General features: G+C 39.7%; 1 pseudogene; it reads right to left on the minus strand.

Annotated features, from left to right (window-relative positions):
- Positions 1-10,807: 10,807 nt before the first annotated feature.
- LOC148003224 (large ribosomal subunit protein eL8 pseudogene) lies at positions 10,808-11,437 on the minus strand (annotated as a pseudogene).
- Positions 11,438-14,964: the final 3,527 nt, after the last annotated feature.

Consider the following 14,964-nt stretch of genomic DNA (forward strand, 5'->3'; position numbering starts at 1 on the left):
ATTTTAACGAACTGAAACACTGTTTCTTTGTGAATTCAGTTAGTTCCCAGTAGCAGGCTCTTGTAATATGTGTACTTTTAAAGATTTATCAAAATTTGGTGAGCCGAATCTGAGTAACATAGTGAATTAGGTTAGTTCCCAATAGGCCGCAGTAGTAATAAGTGGACTGTTCGGGATATAGAAAAATTTAAACGAATGGAATCAAAATTTCTAGGTGAATTCAGTGAGTTCTCAATGGGACATGCTTGTATGAGTTTGCTTTTCAATATAGAGCAACATTTTAAGGAACGGAATCTAAGTATCATCGTGAATTCAGTAGGTACCCAATAAGATTCGCATGTAATAAGCTTGTTATTCAAGATAGAGCAACGTTTTAACGAACTGAAACACTGTTTCTTTGTGAATTCAATTAGTTCCCAGTAGCCTGCTCTTGTAATATGTGTACTTTTAAAGATTTATCAAAATTTGGTGAGCCGAATCTGAGTAACATGGTGAATTCGGTTAGTTCCCGATGGGCCTCAGTAGTAATAAGTGGACTGTACGGGATATAGAAAAATTTACAAGAATGGAATCAAAATTTCTTGGCGAATTCAGTGAGTTCCCATTGGGACACGCTTGTATGAGTGTGCTTTTCAAGATATAGCAATATTTTAACGAACGAGTATTAAGTATCATGGTGAATTCAGTAGATTCCCAATAGGATTTGCTTTTCTCGGGGTACTATTCAAGATAGAGCAACATTTTAACGAACTAAAACACTGTTTCTTTGTGAATTCAGGTAGTTCCCATTAGCAGGCTCTAGTAATATGTGGACTTTTATAGATTTATCAAATTTTCGTGAATGAATCTGAGTAACTTGTGCATTTGCTTAGTTCCCAATAGACCGCAAGAGTAATAAGTGGACTTTTCGGGATATAGAAAAATTTTGAAGAATGGAATAAAAATTTCTAGGCAAATTCACTGAGTTCCTAATGGGACATATTTGTATGCGTGTGTTTTTCAAGATATAGCAACATTTTAACGAGCAAGATATAAGTATTTTGGTGAATTCAGTAGGATCCCATTAGGATGTGCACGTAATAAGGGTAGTATTCAAGATACAGCAGCGTTTTAAAGAACTGACACACAGTTTCTTTTTGAATTCAGGTAGTTCCCATTGGCAGGCTCTGGTAATATGTGCACTTTTAAAGATTTATCAAAATTTCGTGATCGAATCTGAGTAACTTGGTGAATTCGGTTAGTTCCCAATAGGCTGCAAGAGTAATAAGTGGACTGTTCGGGAAATAGAAAAATTTTCACGAATGGAATCAAAAATTCTAGACTTCCCAATGGGAAATGCTTGTATGAGTGTGCTTTTCAAGATCTAGCAACATTTAAAGTAATGAACTCTAAGTATTATGGTGAATACTGTAGGTTCCCAGTAGGATTTGCATGTAATAAGTGTACTATTCAAGATGCAGCAATATTTTCACGAACTGAAACACTGTTTCTTTGTGAATTCAGGTAGTTCCCAGTAGCAGGCTCTAGTAATATGTGTACTTTTGAAGATTTATCAAAATTTCGTGAGCCGAATCTAAGTAACTTGTTGAATTCGGTCAGTTCCTAATAGGTGACAATAGTAATAAGTGGACTGTTCAGGATATAGAAAAATTTTCACGGATGGAATCAAAATTTCTAGGCGAATTCAGCGGGTTCCCAATGGGACATGCTTGTATGAGTGTGCTTTTCAAGATATAGCAACATTTTAACGAACGGAATCTAAGTATCATGGTGAATTCAGTAGGTTCCCAATAGTATTTGCATGTAATAAGTGTACTATTCAAGATACAGCAACATTTTCACTAACTGAAACACTGTTTCTTTGTGAATTCAGGTAGTTCCCATTAGCAGGCTCTAGTAATATGTGTACTTTTAAAGATTTATCAAAATTTCGTGAGCCGAATCTGAGTAACTTGATGAATTCGGTTAGTTTCCAATAGGCTGCAATAGTAATAAGTGGACTGTTCGGGATATAGAAAAATTTTCACGAATGGATTCAAAATTTATGGGCGAATTCAGGCCGTTCCCAATGGGACATGCTTGTATGTGTGTGCTTTTCAAGATATAGCAACGTTTTAGCGAACGGAATCTAAGTACCATTGCGAACAGAGTAGGTTCCTAGTAGGATTTGCATGTAAAAACGGTACTATTCAAGATACAGCAACATTTTCACGAACTGAAGCACTGTTTCTTTCTGAAGTACACATATTACTAGCACCTGCTAATGGGAACTACCGGAATTCACAAAGAAACAGTGTTTTAGTTCGTTAAAATATTTCTGTATCTTTAATAGTACCCTTATTACATGCAAATCCTATTGAGAACCTGCTGAATTCACCACGATACTTAGATTCCGTTCGTTAAAATGTTGCTATCTTGAAAAGCACACTCATACATGCATGTCCTATTGGGAACTCACTGAATGCGCATAGAAATTTTAATTCCATTCGTGAAAATTTTTCTATATCCCCTTATTACTATTGCGGCCTATTGGGAACTAACCGATTTCAGCACGTTACTTAGATTCGGCTCACGATATTCTGATAACTCTTTAAAAGTACACATAGTACAAGAGCAGGCTACTGGGAACTAACTGAATTCACAGAGAAACAGTGTTTCAGTTCGTTAAAACGTTGCTCTATCTTGAATAACAAGCTTATTACATGCGAATCCTATTGGGAACCTACTGAATTCACCATGATACTTAGATTCCGTTCCTTAAAATGTTGCTCTATTTTGAAAAGCAAACTCATACAAGCATGTCCCATTGGGAACTCACTGAATTCGCCTAGAAATTTGATTCCATTCGTGAAAATTTTTCTATATCCCGAACAGTCCACTTATTACTACTGAGGCCTACTGGGAACTAACCGAATTCACCATGTTACTCAGATTCGGCTCACCAAATTTTGATAAATCTTTAAAAGTACACATAGTACAATAGCAGGCTACTGGGAACTAACTGAATTCACAGAGAAACAGTGTTTCAGTTCGTTAAAACGTTGCTCTATCTTGAATAACAAGCTTATTACATTCGAATCCTATTGGGAACCTACTGAATTCACCATGATACTTAGATTCCGTTCCTTAAAATGTTGCTCTATATTGAAAAGCAAACTCATACAAGCGTGTCATATTGGGAACTCACTGAATTCGCCTAGAAATTTTGATTCCATCGTGAAAATTTTTCTATATCCGGAACAGTCCACTTATTACTATTGTGGCTTATTGGGAACTAACCGAATTCACCAAGTTTTTTAGATTCATTGATCATGCAATAGTCGTAGTGGGAACTATGTCAAACTAATAACCATACATGATAACAATTGTTATTTGGTGTCTCTTCGTGATGCTGTTTTTTCACAGCAAGTCTGTTATCAATTAGTATTCACAATATAACTGAAAAGAATGCCTCTACTGAAAACAGTTGCTTATCTAAAACCTAATAGAATACATATTCTATGAAACTCCACATGTCTTTTCCTCTTCTTCTTCTTTCTCCTCCTCTTCCTTTTCCTCTTCCTCTTCTTCTTCTTCTTTTTTTAATTAACTTGAGTATTTCTTATATACATTTTGAGTGTTATTCCCTTTCCCAGTTTCCGGGCAAACATCCCCCTCCCCCCTCCCCTTCCTTATGGGTGTTCCCCTCCCTGTCCTCCCCCCATTGCTGCCCTCCCCCCATCAATCTAGTTCACTGGGGGTTCAGTCTTAGCAGGATTCAGGGCTTCCCCTTCCACTGGTGCTCTTACTAGGATATTCACTGTTACCTATGAGGTCAGAGTCCAGGGTCAGTCCATGTATAGTCTTTAGGTAGTAGCTTAGTCCCTGGAAGCTCTGGTTGCTTGGCATTGTTGTACATATAGGGTCTCGAGCCCCTTCAAGCTCTTCCAGTTCCTTCTCTGATTCCTTCACCGGGGGTCCTATTCTCAGTTCAGTGGTTTGCTGCTGGCATTCGCCTCTGTATTTGCTGTATTCTGGCTGTGTCTCTCAGGAGCGATCTACATCTGGCTCCTGTCGGCCTGCACTTCTTTGCTTCATCCATCTTAACATTGCATTACAAGCAGAGAAATAAATGCTGTGCTCGGCTCAACTTTCTCCTTTTTATTCTATTCATGACTGCAGCCCATTGAATGGTGCAGTCCACATTCAGAGTATTCTCACCTTAGTTAGGACAGTCATAATTCTCCATTAGAGTCATTGTCTGGGATTTGTTTCCTAAGTGAATCTAGATCCTGTCATACTGACAATTAATATTAATGAATACGTTATCATCCCTCAGTATTTGTATATCTCAAATTTACTAGCATAATTTCAACATGAATTAAATACATTATGAAATGATAAGAGCTGTTCTATACCATGTTGAGAATTAGAGAGCAGCCGAGTCACAGAGACAGATTTGATTTATTTTTTCACATCTTCATCACATACTTTTGCCTTTCCTGTGTGGAGATATAGCAGAAGACATTCCTAAAGGAGAGGTATTGCCAAGGATCAGAGATTGTCATATACCAAGCAGTGTTTTAGGATTTTGCTTTATAACACAGAAGTATGATCTCCCTCTTAAACATCTCATGTGTTTATTGTGTTTTGTGGAGGTAGGTACACAAATGCAACCATAAGAATGTAGAGGTCAGAGGACAACTTGCAGCATTCATTCCCCTCCCTCTAAAGTGTCGGTTCCATAGATCAATCTCAGGTCATCAGGTTAGTGGTAAATGCCTTTACCAGGAAAGCCATCTTGTTCTACTTCCTCACACTGTCAGATAAGAAAATTGGATAGTTTTTTAATTACACAGTTTGAACATGTATAGAAATATCATCCTGTACCTCCTAACAGCATTGTACACATATTAAACAATAAAACTTAATTGATAACAAGAAACACATGGATTGTTTTTCATACACATCAAACAGCAAATCACATTCATCTTTATTTAATATTTCATTTATTTACAGTCCATTTATTACCCTCTCCTCCCAGTCCCACCTTCCCCAGTTCCTCATCACATTCTCCCTCTCCCTTGCCTCTAAGAGTGTGCTCCCCACCTCCCAGATATCTCCTTTCCCTGGGGCCTCAAGTCTCTCCAGAATTAGGTGCATCCTCTCTCACTAAGACAAGATTAGACAGCCTTATGTATGTGCTGGAGGCCATTGTCCAGCTTGTGTATGCTCCTGGTTGGTGGCTCAGTCCCTGAGTGTTCCCAAGGGTCTGGGTTAGTTGACCTACTGGTCTTCCTATGGGGTTGCCCACCCCTTCAGCTCCTTCACTCCTTCCCTTAATACCTCCATAGGAGTCCCTGACTTCTGTCCAATGGTTGGGTGTCTGAATCTGTCTCAGTCAGCTTCTGGTAATGCCTTTCAGAGGTCAGCCATGTTAGACTCCTGTCTGTAAGATCAGTAATTGTCTCAGGCCTTGCTGCCCCCAACCCCAATACAAGATGGATTCCAACTTGAGCTGATCACTTTACAGCCTTTCCTTCAGTCTCTTCTAAATTTTGTCCTTGTAATTCTTTTAGATAGGAACAATTCTGGATCAGAAATTTTGACTGTGGGTTGGTAAAAAGTTCCCTTCACTTGGGACCCACTCTATCTACTGGAGGTTGACTCTGGAGTTCCCTCTCCACACTGTTGCATATTTTGACTAAGATCACTCACATTTAGTCCCAGGAGTCTCTCACATCCCAGGTCTCTGGAACTTTCTAGAAGCACCCACCCCCAACCTTCAACTGCCAGAAACTGGATATTTTCATTTATTCTCCTGGTCCTCTGGGATTTTCTCTTTCTCCCCTCTCCCCAAACCTGATCCTGTCCCCTTCCACCTCCCCCCCCTTTTTTTGAAACTTTTAGTGTCTATGGGTCGTATCCTGGATATCCTGTACTTTTTGTTTAATTTTCACCTATCAGTGAGTATATACCCATGTTCTTTTTGGTCTGGGTTACCTCAATCAGGATGATATTTTCTAGTTCCATCCATTTGCCTGCAAATTCATGATATCCTTGTTTTTATTAGCTAAATAGTGTTCCATTATGCAAATGAGTCACATTTTCTGTACATATTCTTCAGTTGAGGGACATCAGTAAGCTTCCAGGTTCTGGTTATTATAAATAAGGTGAACATAGGCCGTAACATAATGGAGTACATGTCCATGAAATATGGTGTAGCATCTTTTGGGTATATATAGCTGGCTCTTCAGGAAGAACCATTTCCAGTTTTCTCAGGAATCACCAGATTGCTTGTCAGAGAGTTTGTACCAGTTTTCAATCCCCCCAGCAGCAGAGGACTGTTTCATTGGTAGGCATTTTCTACCTCTATGACTGCGTTTCCTATATTTAAGGATATTATTTGTATTCTTCTTGAAGGCCTCTATCAATATAATGGAATGGAATTTTATGTCAGTATATTGCCTTTCACCTATGTTAGGGTATTTAAGGCTTGCTGTGGTGGGAGAGCTGGGTTTCATTGTTGCCAAATTACATTGGCTTCTGTTGCTTGCCACCTGGTCACCTCTGGTGTTAACTGGGCTGGGTGTCTCTGACTAGAGATGGCCTCCTTGGGAGCTGGAGAGCTCTGTGACATGGGTTAGAGCAGGACTCCTGGAAGACAAGAAGTGCTGTCTCTCAATGAAGGGGGGGGGGCTCCTTTGAACTTGGATAGTGCAAGCATCCTGTGTCCCTGGTTAGAGCAACCTTCCTGTATCACTGGCTAGGGCAGAATTCCTGGAAAATTTGTGGGATATGAGAGGGAGCAGGCTGGTCATCTGCCTCATCTTCTTCCTTAGATATGGATTAAGTCATTAGTCATTAATCATAAGTATTATAAGCTTTACTTAGCAAGACAAAATTATGAAGTCTTGAAATTTGGGTCAAATCTTCTATTCTTATTTTTTCCAGATGTGTTGGCTATATAGGTTGTTAAATCTCAATAATTTACATTATATCCCATATACTGTGTTCATACAGTTATGAAACATTATTGATTTTTATTTCTGACATTTTATTTTCAACTTGTCGATTTTATTTGGCCATTCATTCTGGCACACTTTAAAAAAAATTGTTTTAAAAAAGAATGCCTCTCGCACTCGAGTGGCAGGTCCCATGCATGCCAGACACCACCTGGACCTTAAGGGACCCGGCCAACAGTTCTCTGCACCCAAATCCCGTGGGAGGGAGAGCTAAACCTTCAGAGGGGAGACACGCCTGGGAAGCCAGAAGTGTGTGCACTCTGCCCACATTTCTTACTCCAGAGGAAAACACCTAAATGCCATCTTGGACCCCGGTGCAGGGGGCCTCCTGGAAAAGCCATCGCAGGCCCTCCTGGTTGCCGCTCTCATGGAGAGCTCAAAAGCAACCACCGATGAGCAACTTCATCCGCAGGACCACAGGTAAGACTACCTTTTCTGCTCCAAGCGACCTGCCTGGTGAACTCAGGCCACAGGTCCACAGGAAAAGCTGAAGACCAGAAGACACGAAAGACTACAGGCCCGAAAGCAGAACACTCTGTTCCCATAACTGGCTGAAAGAAAACAGGTCTACAGCACTCCTGACAAACAGGCCTATAGGACAGTCTAGCCACTGTCAGAAATAGCAGAACAAGGTAACTCCAGAGACAACCTGATGATGAGAGGCAAGCTCAGGAATCCAAGCAACAGAAACCAAGACTACATGGCATCATTGGAGCCCAATTCTCCCACCAAAGCAATCACTGAATATCCAAACACACCAGAAAAGCAAGATCTAGATTTAAAATCACATTTGAACATGATGCTGGAGGACTTCAAGAAAGACATAAAGAACTCCCTTAGAGAAACACAGGAAAACATAAATAACAAGTAGATGCCTATAGAGAGGAATCACAAAAATCCCCAAAAGAATTCCAGGAAAACACAATCAAACAGGGGAAGAACAGTGGAATAGAATCGATGACCTAGAAATGAATTCAGACACCTATGGTCACTTGATTTTTGACAAAGGAGCCTAAGATAGCATTTTCAGCAAATGATGCTGGTTGAACTGGAGGTCAGCATGTAGAAGAATGCAGATCTATCCTTGCTTATAAGCCTGTACAAAGGTTAAGTCCAAGTGACCTCCACATCAAACCAGATACACTCAAACTAATAGGAGAAAAAGTGGGGAAGCATCTCGATTACATGGGCACTGGAGAAAATTTCGTGAACAATACACCAATGGCTTATGCTCGAAGATCAAGAATCGACAAATGGGATCTCATAAAACTGCAAAGCTTCTGTCAGGCAAAGGACACTGTTGTTAGGACAAAACAACAACCAACAGATTGGGAAAAGATCTTTACCAATCCTACAACTGATAGAGGCCTTATATCCAAAATATACAAAAAACTCAAGAAGTTAGACTGCAGGGAAACAAATAACCCTATTAAAAGATGGGGTTCAGGACTTGGGTATTTAGCTCAGTGGTAGAGCACTTGCCTAGTAAGTGCAAGGCCCTGGGTTCAGTCCTCAGCTCCAAAAAAAAGAAAAAAAGAAAAAAAGAAAAAAAATGGGGTTCAGAGCTAAACAAAGAATTCACAGCTGAGGAATGCCAAATGCCTGAGAAACACCTAAAGAAATGTTCAACATCTTTAGTCATAAGGGAAATGCATATCAAAACAACCCTGAGATTCCACCTCACAGCAGTGAGAATGGCGAAGATCAAAAACTCAGGTGACAGGAAATGCTGGCGAAGATGTGGAGAAAGAGGAACACCCCTCCATTGTTGGTGGGATTGCAGACTGGTACAACAATTCTGGAAATCATTCTGAAGGTTCCTCTGAAAATTGGACATCGAACTATCTGAGGACCCAGCTATACCTCTCTTGGGCATATACCCAAAAGATGCCCCAACGTATAACAAAGACACGTGCTCCACTATGTTCATAGCAGCCTTATTTATAATAGCCAGAAGCTGGAAAGAACCCAGATGCCCTTCAACAGAGGAATGGATACAGAAAATGTGGTACATCTACACAATGGAACATTACTCAGCTATCAAAAACAATGACTTTATGAAATTCATAGGCAAATGGATGGAAGTGGAAAATATCATCCTGAGTGAGGTAACCCAATCACAGAAAAACACACATGGTATGCAATCATTGATAAGTGGCTTTTAGCCCAAATGCTTGAATTACCCTAGATACACAGAACAATGAAACTCAAGGATGACCTAAATGGGAATGCTTCACTTCTTCTTTAAAAGGGGAACAAGGATACCCTTGGGAGGGAATAGGAAGGCAAAGTTTAGAACAGAGGCAGAAGGAACACCCATTCAGAGCCTGCCCCACATGTGGCCCATACATATACAGCCACCCAATTAGATAAGATGGATGATGCAAAGAAGTGGAGGCTGACAGGAACCGGATGTAGATCTCTCCTGAGAGACACAGCCAGAATACAGCAAATACATAGGTGAATGCCAGCAGCAAACCACTGAACTGAGAACAGGACCCCAGTTGAATGAATCAGAGAAAGGACCGGAAGAGCTTGAAGGGGCTCGAGAACCCATATGAACAACAATGCCAAGCAACCAGAGCTTCCAGGGACTAAGCCACTACCCAAAGACTATACCTTGACTGACCCTTGGCTTCATCCTCATAGGTAGCAATGAATATCCTAGTAAGAGCACCAGTGGAAGGGGAAGCCCTTGTTCCTGCCAAGACTGAACCCCCAGTGAAGGTGATTGTTAGAGGGAGGGTGGTACTCGGGGGAGGGTGGGGAGGGGAACACCCATATAGAAGGGTAGAGGTGGGGTTAGGGAGATGTTGGCCCGGAAACGGGGAAGGGGAATAACAATCGAAATGTAAATAAGAAATACTCAAGTTAATAAAGATGGAAGAAAAAAAAGAAACCCAGTAAAATAATGTCCTGTTTTATTTTAAGATGGGTTGGCTATTAAAAAGGTTTTGTCATTTTGTATTAAAAAAAAAGGGCTGGAGAGATGGCTTAGTGTTTAAGAGCACTGACTGCTCTTTTAGAGGTTCTGAGTTCAATTCCCAGCAATCATATGGTGGCTCAGCCATCTGTAATGGGATTCGATTCCCTCTTCTGGTATGTCTGAAGACAGCAGCAGAGTACTTATAAAATAAACAAATAAATCTTTAAAAAAATAAAAATAAACCTTGATGTCAGTCTAAAAAAGTAGAATTCCTCAGTTTCTGGGGATGCAGAAAAGCAAATTCATCACACATCTCTGTGGAAAGAAAATTTTACCCACACATACACTTCTGTTCTGTTGGGGAAAGATTTCTCCATAAATCAGCCATGCTAACATTCTCTTTATTAATGAGAATTAAGGATTTGGAAAAATGGATCTTTTCCTGTTCATGATATATTTAGAAATATTTTCTCTAATGGTGTAAATCTGCAGTAGTTTCTCTACTGATTCTCAGTTTTGCACAGACGGCACTTTAGTGAAAAACAAATGTCACCTGTACCATAGCTACACAAAGGAAGGATCATGACAGCAATGGGAAAGGCATCCATTTGGATAACTGAATTCTACCAGATTGATATACTAATTTAAACCAAGACCGCAGATATATGTAAGTCAAATCATCTAACAAAAAATTCTTGAGACAGTGTCTAATCTTCCACATAGAACTAACCAAATATGCTTGAGTGACCACTGAGACATAGATCACAGATTTCTTCCCCTCTGAGCTTGCAAGAATGTATTACCACATCTGTATTTAATTTTGTACTTTTTAAAAATTTTGTAATTATATTTAAGTACAGAAAACTTAAGTGTACATTTAACCCAGTTTAGTGTCGACTTCCTTAGCCTCTGCCTTTTCCAACTTGGCAATGCGAGTCACAGACTTAGGACCCAGGACGTTGCCTCCCCAGTGGCAGTGGATCTTGTCATATCTGTCATTATAATTGGTCCTAATAGCTTCCACCAGTTTATCCAGAGCACCCTTGTCTTCCGAGTTAACCTGTGTGAAGACAATAGTGGTGCACGTCTTCCTGTGGACCAGGCGCCCCAGACTGGCTTTTCCTTTGATGATGCAGTAGGGCACCCCCATCTTTCGAAAAAGGGCCGGCAGGAAAACCACCAGTTCAATGGGGTCTACATCATGGGCAATCACCACCAGCTGAGCCTTCTTGTTCTCCACCAAGGTGGTGACTGTATTGACCCCTGCTCCTAGGACAAGTGGTCTCTTAGTTGAGATGTCCCCTTTACCAGCAGCTTTCTTCTCAGTGTGGGCCAGCAGCCTTTGCTTCTTCTCCTGCTTTGTCTCTGGCCTGTACTTGTGGGCAAGCTTAAGCAGCTGAGTCACTGTTTGCCTGTCCAGGGCCTGGGTGAACTGGTTGATGGCAGGAGATATTTTGAGCTGCTGATAGAGGATGCCTCTTGCTGTAGCCTGACGTAGCAGGGCCATTGACGAAGCATGTGAGATCTCTTTTGGGCTGGTTGTCCTGTCTAATGCCGAAGTTCTTAGGCCTTTTCTCAAACAAAGGATTGACCAAGTTTTTGGCCTCCTGTTTCTTGACCATGGTGAGGGCCGGGACCACCTTCTTCCCCTTGGCCTTCTTTCCTTTGAGCATCTTGCTCGGCTGGAGGAGAGAGCAATTTTGTATTTTCATAATTTAATTAATATATATGTGAGATGGTGCTATCTGAGACTAGAAGAGAATATCCAATTTCCCTGGGAATGTAGTTATAGTCATTTGTGAGACAGCTGACCTGGATGCAGGTGAGATCTCTAGGACAGCTCAAAAAAACTTAATTGTGGGGAGGTGAGGGAGAATCCACTATCCATAAGTTTTTAACATGTTTTCTTGTAGCATCAAACTCAAGTTCTCAGTCTAGACAGATATTTACTTTACCAAATAATCTACTACCCCAGCCCCAGTCAACAGCTTTAACTGAGAATATAAGATATGAATAGAAACACTATCAAGCTTGAGATAGTTACCACGAGTTACAGATTTCTTCACAACCACTTAGACATAGTAGGGATTGGCATCCTTATAGCTGTTCATGAACTTGAATTTTCTAGAGATAATACTCATTAAATAACATTTGTGTTAAAATATTCTACAAATTTTAGCTTTTATAAATTAAAATTTAAATAATACTTATATTTGTTTATTTGTATGTGTGCGGATGCACTTGAACCAAACCATGTTTGTTGGAGGTCAGACGACAACTTGTACTCAGTTCTCCTATTCCTCCATGTTGTTCATGGGGATAAACCATGGGCACTATCAGGTCCTCAGGCTTGGCAGAAGCACTGAACAAATTCTACTGCACTATGAATACATTTTTTAATTAGATTTTTTGTTAAAGTTTTCATGCATGTGTTTGTGTCTGTGGCTCTGTGCCTGTATGAGTTCATGTGTATCACACATATCCTGGAACCCAAGAAGAGGCACCTGAAACAGGCAGTTGTACCTGAAACAGGCAGTTGTAATCAGCCTGATATATGTGCTCTGAACCAACCCCAGTTCTCTGCAATAGCAGTAAGTGCTCATAGATGCTGATCCCATTATCTACAACCTTATAAACATATTTGATAAGTATTTTGAAAAGGCAATCATGAATACACAGATGTGTGTGTGTGTGTGTGTGTGTGTGTGTGTGTGTGTGCGTGTTCCACTGAAAATTTGGAAAGAGGTTTTGATTCCTCAAGTTCTTTAGAAATAAAAAATTCTGCTAAGAAAATCATTAGCTCAAAAGACAATGGAAGTAACATAAATTATTTAGCTCTTTCAAGTATGAAAATCATTTTAATTCAACTTAGCAATTCTGTGCTCAATATACACTAGTTGTCTCAGAGGGCTGGAAAAATTCTGTTACATTGATTTTGTACATAAAAGTCCTTGTCTATGGAAACTATTTTCTGACTTTTAAATCAAACATTGAATTTCTGAAAATAATTCTTACTATCAAAATTCTGGCTTTAGTAGAGGAAACTTTACAACTAGCCAAAGTGGATTATATTACACTGCAGTGTGAATGAAAAACTCAACAGGAGAAATAGATTCTTTTTTGTTTTAAAACTGTTGATCCTGGCTGTAGTATCACTAGGAAATTTCACTATATCTGTGTATCACACTGCATAGTAGGGTGAGATGATATTATCAAAATGGATCTTATGTAATTGTTTTTAGCAGACATTTGCTTATTTCTTGTATAAATATTATGTGGGGGTTTCTACACCACCTTAGATCATTTAGTTCCCAAATAAAACACACAAAACCTTCATACTTATTGTAAAACTTAGTAGCATTAAAGCTGGGTAGATATCAACTCTCTCTTATGTCTACTTGCCTATCAATAATTCTGAGATATAACTTTCCATGATTCAGGTAAGCTACTCTTAATCCAAATGGCCATCCCTCATGCCCATGTTCTCATGAACCATCTACTTCATGGCATCTCCTTCTTTCTTCTTCTCTCTGATCTCCTCATCATGGTCTCTGCATCAGACTTCAAGCCCAGGAACTGCAGCTCTGCCTGCCTCTCTTCAGCTCAGCTATAGACTATAGGCATCTTTATTCATACAATAGTTTTAAACTAAGGAGGAACGTTATATTAGCATCAGTTGGTGCATGTGAGTATCTCCACATCCCTGGGAACAAACAGATTTTGTGGTAGTATTTAACATCATACATAGCAACAGAACACACATCAACAATTAGCAGTTTACCACTGTCACTAATTTTTCATTATTTATGTTTCATTCTTCTTCATTTGGTGGTGATTGTATAAGAATTTAGTGATTCAGACTTTATCTAGTTTCTGGTGAGAAATCAGGAAGGCCGAATGGTTAATTGAAATTGTCATTCAGAACAGTATACCATACAGGTAAGATGTTTGCCACCAAACCTGGCAGTTTTATTGATTCCTAGTTCTTCTACGGTAGAAGGGAAGCTCTAACACCACAAACTGTATTCTGTCTTGTACATAAGATCAAGGCACATATACTAACACTTTCATAGACATACAAAAATAAGAATAATGTTAAAAAAGTAAGATTGACATAAAAATGTAAGAAAACCAGAATATAAGGTCAAAATATCAGCAGAGTGGTCATTCAATGCTGCCATCTTAAAATTTTCTCATATATGAACTTAACTGAGCTAATGAAACTGTGTAACCTTCAATGATTATATAAGCTGTACATTTCTGCTGGTCTGGGCTTTTCACATTCCTCCTGTGTGAGGACCGTGTCAAGCCCCAGTGCATTGGTATCACAAAGTAGACCTCTTGTTTTTCCATCAAGACTGAGTCCCGCATGTTTGTGGGGTGGTCGGTGTCCTCAGGATTGGAGCGAGAGTCTCCTCGGTCTGAGGGTCTTTCAAAACATATCAGATCCCAGCTGTACCTCATTAAACTTAGAAGAAGATGATAATGAGCTCCAAAGAAACTCCATTTAGAGCTGTCTTCATTTGTGGAAAGCTAGCCTCTGGGCAAAGAAAGTGCCCTAACTTAACCGGCAGACAGAATGCCATCCAGAAAACAAAACAAAACAAAACAAAACGAAAACAAATGCATGGAACTTGATTGCCAAGCTTTGCCAATACAGGGTAAGCAAATCCTTGGTAATTCCGGCTTCACATAAGGTTGTCAGATACTTTGAACAAGAGAGCTAAAGACAGTGCTCTAATGTCTTAGAAGTCTTTGAAGTGGTCTCGAGAGCCAACTGTCTGCCATTTTTAAAACTTTGAAAGTGTTTGTCTGCACTTCCTACTTAATCAGGAAATATTTCTTCTTAGTTGTCTTTTGGGGTTGAATACAAGATAATCATAGTCTCAATAAAAGATTAAGTTGGTATATTTAAGAAGATTTATTAGACCTAAAAAGATGGTTTTAGGTTGTTAATGCAAGTTAGGATAAAATGTGATTTAGATCCAGAACTCTGACCTCACCAGGATAGGATAGATAATAGGATATTTTTCT

Source organism: Rattus norvegicus, chromosome 9, assembly GCF_021556685.1.
Source record: "Rattus norvegicus strain SHRSP/BbbUtx chromosome 9, alternate assembly SHRSP_T2T, whole genome shotgun sequence".
Lineage (NCBI taxonomy): Eukaryota > Metazoa > Chordata > Mammalia > Rodentia > Muridae > Rattus > Rattus norvegicus.